General features: G+C 55.6%; 1 long non-coding RNA gene across 1 annotated transcript; it reads right to left on the bottom strand.

Annotated features, from left to right (window-relative positions):
- Positions 1-1,600: 1,600 nt before the first annotated feature.
- On the bottom strand, positions 1,601-3,083 carry LOC104976279 (uncharacterized). Its single transcript, XR_003033229.2, has 2 exons — positions 2,491-3,083; positions 1,601-1,960 (listed from the first exon to the last, which is right to left on the bottom strand). It is a non-coding gene; the product is annotated as an uncharacterized lncRNA (long non-coding RNA).
- Between the last annotated feature and the right edge of the window lie 2,483 nt (positions 3,084-5,566).

The raw sequence follows: 5,566 nt of genomic DNA, 5'->3' as shown, positions 1-5,566 counted from the left end.
GTCAAGTTCTCCCCCGAGGGCCAGTCTTTGGGACACAGGATTGGAAGTGGTGGGGAAATGCCACCTCTGGACAGGGTCTCCAGAAGTGGGGAGGCTTGAATCTGTATCTCATGAGGCCACAAGAGAAGGACAAACCCTGGTTGACTTGACAACTCTCTTCTTCTCTTGGAGGGTGCTGCTTCCTGCTTCTGGAACGGTGAATACAAACGGCAAACGTGGCTCCCAAGCAGCTAGGCTTGAGGTCAGGGGGCAGGCAGCCCGGGCGCCGAGGCTCTGGACTAGCCCAGGGACAGGCAGGTTCCACAATGCACAGATGACCTGAGCGCCCCCACGGTGGTCTTGGGTCACTGACTGCAGCTCTCCTAGGACAGACCATGACCTGCAGCCCAGGGGAGAGCTAGACCCCAGAGCCTGCCCTGAGACCGAGGACAGGATTTCCTGGTCCACGGGGACCCCAGCACCTCTAGGCTTTCTCTGTGACCTCCAAGGAGCCCCTGCCCCATGATTTTGTCACCAGGACTCGCCCTTCTTTTTCCCTTGGGGTCCTACTCACCATCCTCCACGCATCTTGGAGGGTACCTGGCAATGGAAGAAGTTTCAAGAAGGAGAAAAGACACTAGACCGGCCACGGCGAGAAGGCTGCAGTAAAGGATGTGTGGGAGGGAGGGGAAGCGCCCCCTGAGACCTTCAGGACTCAGGCCAGGCTGCTCCCCGGGCCAGCAGGCACCTGGTCCACTCCCCTGCGGTGGGAAGTCAGAGCATCCTCCAGCACCGCCCCTGCAGCCTGAAGGGGAGCCTGCCGCGACCAGTGCTCGGTCACCAGCACTCCCCTAACTCTGCCCCAGAAGGACAATGGCCACTCTTACTGCTGTCAGCTTTCCCCGACTGGGGGACACCAGCTGAGGGAGCGGTGACTGTCGCCTATAGAGAGGGTTTCCACCCAAACCCTTTGAGTCTCCCCCAGTTTCCAAAACACAGGGGGCCCCCTTGATGCCGCGGCCCTAGTGCATCTCTGCAGTAAAGGACGGTGCAGCCCCAAGAGGCCTGGCAACGGGCCTGCATTTCTGCAGAGCATCCTCTGCCCAGAAATGCCTTTGAAAACCTGGGAACCAAGCTGTCACACTGACACTGAGCTGCTGCGAGTGAGGGCTAGGAAGCCCATGAGAGTTCACAGCACAGACTCTGGAGCCAACCCTGTGTGTGCGCGCCTGCTCAGTCCCTTCAGTCGTGTCCGCCTCTTTGAGACCCCATGGACTGTAGCCCAGCAGGCTCCTCTGTCCATGGAATTGCCCAGGCAAGGACACTGGATTGGGTTGCCATGTCCTCTTCCAGGGGGTCTTCCCAACCCAGGGATCGAACTCGTGTCTCCTGTGTCTTCTGCACTGGCAGACGGGTTCTTTACCACTAGTGCCCATTGGGAAGCCCAGAGCCAACCATATTGGGTTCAAATCCCAGCTCTTACCTTTGTGCAGTTAACTAACCGCCCCCCGCCCCTCGGCATCACAGTTTCTTCGTGTGAAACGAGAGAGTAGTACTGGTCTCATAAGCTGTGAGGATGAAGTGAGATACACCAGTGAAGCACATAGAACAGTGCATGGCCTCACAGAAAAGCCTCGCACACATTTAATAAAGAAATACTTGATCCAGGTTTCCAAAATCCTTGAGACCCAGGTTCAAGGCATCAAAAAAGCCCAAGAAAAAGACACAGTAATAAAATGAGTTTCTGATCCAGCAGGTGATCACCATCTTGCTTCAGAACCCTGTTTTTTCCAGCTTGAGTAATATACATCTTCCTGACTTCTGTCACATCCTCAGTCCCCTTGTATGATTATTTATTCATGCTTTTCTTTCAGTCAACACACTTCTAAATAATTTATCTTCTGCGGGATGTTTGTCAACTACCATCACTGGAAAACCACCATCACTTGTCATCAATAGAAGCAAACTGTAAAAACACATCCTGTGGAAACAAAACAAACAGTGTGATGTTTCTAGCTGGACCCCTTTGCCAGCCGAGGGCTCCGAGCTGTCTCTCTGTTTTTAAGAATAAAGCATCAGCAAGGGTTAAAAAGATTCTCCCGCCAGCGCATCAGGGGGGCAGAAAGGGAAGTGACCAGGGAATCAACGTCTTACCCCGGGAAAGGCGTATTTACCCACGCTGGGACACCGCCTAGAATGACCCCTGCCCCGCGGAGCGTGCGCCGCCACGGTGGATGGAGGGATCCGCCGCAGCGATTTCCAACCAGCACCGCCAACGCTCCCAGCGGGCGGCCCAGAACAGGTGGGGCGGCCGCCGCTCGGGGCTGGGTTTGCCTATCTTGCGCCCTCTGGCGGCTGCTTCTTTGGGCAGGAGGAGCACGTGCGCTAGGGGTCCGGGTGAAGGGCTTGCCTAAACAGCTGGGCTTTCTCCCGGGACCCGCTGGACACCCCAAGATATGAAGTCATGGAGCGTCCACAGGGGATGCCCTCTCGCCCCGCCTTCATGGTCACCTCGTTGCCGTGGCCAGCGTGGGGCCGACCTCTGGAGCCCAGACCCCCTCGGGAGTCCTCGCAGCTCCCAGCGAATCAACCGGGCTCTACCCTTGGCATCACGATCCGTTCTTTCCTACTAAGCAGGGACGTGAACCGCTACCAGTTAGCCAGCTGCAAGTGGAAGGAGGGGCTGCCGCTCAGGGTTAGGGCGAGGGCGCCCCGCCTGCCCTGCGCACTCAGCGGGGAGCTCAGGGAGTGACGAGCGCGCCGGCTCCGTCACTGCCGGAGCAGGTCCGGCAGCAGCAGATTTGCAGGCGGCTGTTGCCCTTCGCGGACCCCTGTGGCTCCCCCACAGCCTGCAGGGCCCCGGGAAGCGGGTGCAGACAGCCTCAGGGCGCCCCAGCTACCACCAACCCCACGGAAAGGGAGGAGCCGGGCACCAGGCAAGCCCAGGGCACGGCGGATCGTGAGAGACTAGTGTACAAACCCACCAAGGCCAGACCACATATAAAAATAGCACCCAGCGCCAGCCGCAGCAAACCCGCCAAACTTCAGCTTCTGCAACATCAACCCCAAAGGGACAGAACTCGCTCGGTAACTACCAGCAGCCCTTGTGTTCTCTAACTTAGGAGCTACCAGAGAAAGCCAAACCTTCTCCCCTGATCACATAGGGTGCCCCTTTCTAAGGGGTGGGGGAGACAAATTAGCCCACCTCCAAGTTTCCCAAGCTGACAACCTCCAGTCCTGGCACGCCTGACGCCTCCCCTATGAAGGACCTGTGATGGGGAGCAGATGGTGTGAGACAGAGTGGAAGGACTTGAGGCCCCCAGGTCTATGCCCTCCCTGGGTGGTGGCCCTGGGGTCCCCTCATGGTCCTCCTCCCTGGGAGCAAGCAGAGCGCTGGGATGGACTCTACGCTCATCCATTCCTTCCTTTTTATCTTGGGTGGCCTCAGCGTGCAGTGGCTCGAAGCCGGATTTCAGTTCCTGGCCAGAGGCTGAGGTCGGGCTGCAGCATTGAATCCTAGCCACTAGACCAGTGGTCAGTGGCAAGGACCCTGGCCCTTCACCTTTGCAGAGAAGAATTCCCACAAAGACAGAAAGTAGTGAAACAAGTTTGTTAGGAGGAAAAGAGTATGGTACTTGTGGACCGACACAGAGGCGGACTCAGAGAGAGTCACACCCTCCTGGTAGTTTGAATCACTTTTATGGGGCATCTTTTCCAGGTTTCCTTTGGCCGATTATTTCGATTTGCGTGGTTCTGAGTCTGTCTGCGGTGTATCTCAGGATCCTCCCGTGTGCGCCCATGCGTCTCTCAGCCGAGATGGATTCCACTGAAGAGGCCTCTGGGTAGCCTTGGCATCATTCCTCTTTTGACCTCCAAGGAGCTTTCTAGTCAACAAGGTCTCCTTGACTTCAAGAATGAGAGATATGTGGTCTCTTATTTTTTATCCTGGCACAGCCCAATCTCCTCTCTCGATTGTCCTGCTATTGATATTTTGGAGTTTCTGTCCACAGGAAATGAACTCCAGTTGTTCACCCAGGGGATGTAGGGGAGGGCATCTACCTCCTGCCTCAGTTTATTCATTCAACAGACATCTCCTGTTGGGTAACAAATGGCCTAAGATGGTTAGATAGCATCACTGACCAAATGGACATGAATCTGAGCAAATTCCAGAAGACAGTGGAAGACAGAGGATGCTGGCAGGCTACAGTCCATGGGGTTGCAAAGAGTCAGACATGACTTATAGAATGTGCATGCTCGCTAAGTTGCTTCAGTCATGTCCAACTCTTTGCAACCCTTGCATGGGGTTCTCCAGGCAAGAACACTGGAGTGGGTTACCATGTCCTTCTCCAGGGGATCTTCCCTACCCAAAGATCAAACCCGTGTCTCTTAAGTCTTCTGCACTGGCAGGTGGGTTCTTTACCACTAGGACCACCTGGGAATCCTCTAGACACAATTTAGCGACTAAACACACAAACAAAAAAAAAAAAAGACAGAAAATGGCCTAAGGCTATGCACCTCAGGCCGTGTCTCTCAGAGCCTCCACTCCAGCAGAGGACAAGAGACAGCACCAACTCGAAAATAAGACTTGGAGGGGGATGGGGAATTCCTCTAACTCCGGGGATGGAAAGCCTCTCTAAGGGGTAGTGTGGCATTCCTCCTCCTTGTTTAGGGTGACTGGGGAGAACTAGGGGACTGTGCCCCTCTGCGCTGCATGGCAGCCCCTCTCTGCTCCCCTGGGCTGGGCGGCATCTCCCAGCCGCTGCCCAGGACAGCAGTGCTGCCCACGTTGCTTTGCAGCCCACATCTGCCGCGTGCTTTGTTCCCGAGACACGGGAAGGACAGACCTGCAGCCAGAATCAACCCTTGGGACAGCAGAGCCCGTGAGGCTGCAGCCCCTTCCGGAACTGGGTGCTTTGGGGGACCCCAATAAGAAATAGCAACATACCAGCCCAGATGTGTTTGATGTCTTACTGTCCATAAGGAAAGGAATATGTTCAGCTTTGGATAGCTCCGTTGGTAAAGAATTCGCCTGCAATGCAGGAGACCCCAGTCAATTCCTGGGTTGGGAAGATCCCCTGGAGAAGGGAATGGCTACCCACTGCAGCATTCTGGCCTGGAGAATTCCATGGACTGTATAGCCCGTGGGGTTGCAAAGAGTCGGACATGACCGAGCAACTTTCACTTTCACTTCGCTTGGAGAGAGAGAGCTAGGGGAAACTTGCTTTGTCACTGTGCGACATAAAGTTATTTAACCTCTTTACTAAGCCTCACTTGCAGCACCTGGAAACTGAGATGCAGAAAGCAGCCCATTCATGGGGCTGTTGTGAGGCTTCCGTGAGCTAATCTATGTGAAGCCCAGAGCACAGAGCCTGGTACTGGAAAATCCCCAGCAACTGACAGTCAACTACTGGCCCTGTGTTAACACGGCGTCCGGCGAGCCCAGGGCTTAAGGGCTGGGCAGTGTTCGTTCCCGGTAAGGAACTGAGGCTGGAGAGCTTAACACAGCCCCTGTGAAGACCAGGAGCAGGGCTCTGTGGCTCCTTTTCCAGCTCGCTTCCCTACCTATGCAGAGGTCTGACCTGTTGTG

The sequence above is a fragment of the Bos taurus genome, chromosome 29 (genome assembly GCF_002263795.3).
Source record: "Bos taurus isolate L1 Dominette 01449 registration number 42190680 breed Hereford chromosome 29, ARS-UCD2.0, whole genome shotgun sequence".
Classification (NCBI taxonomy): domain Eukaryota; kingdom Metazoa; phylum Chordata; class Mammalia; order Artiodactyla; family Bovidae; genus Bos; species Bos taurus.
The sequence above is the reverse complement of the archived record's forward strand: the minus strand, read 5'-3'. Positions and strand labels throughout refer to the sequence as shown.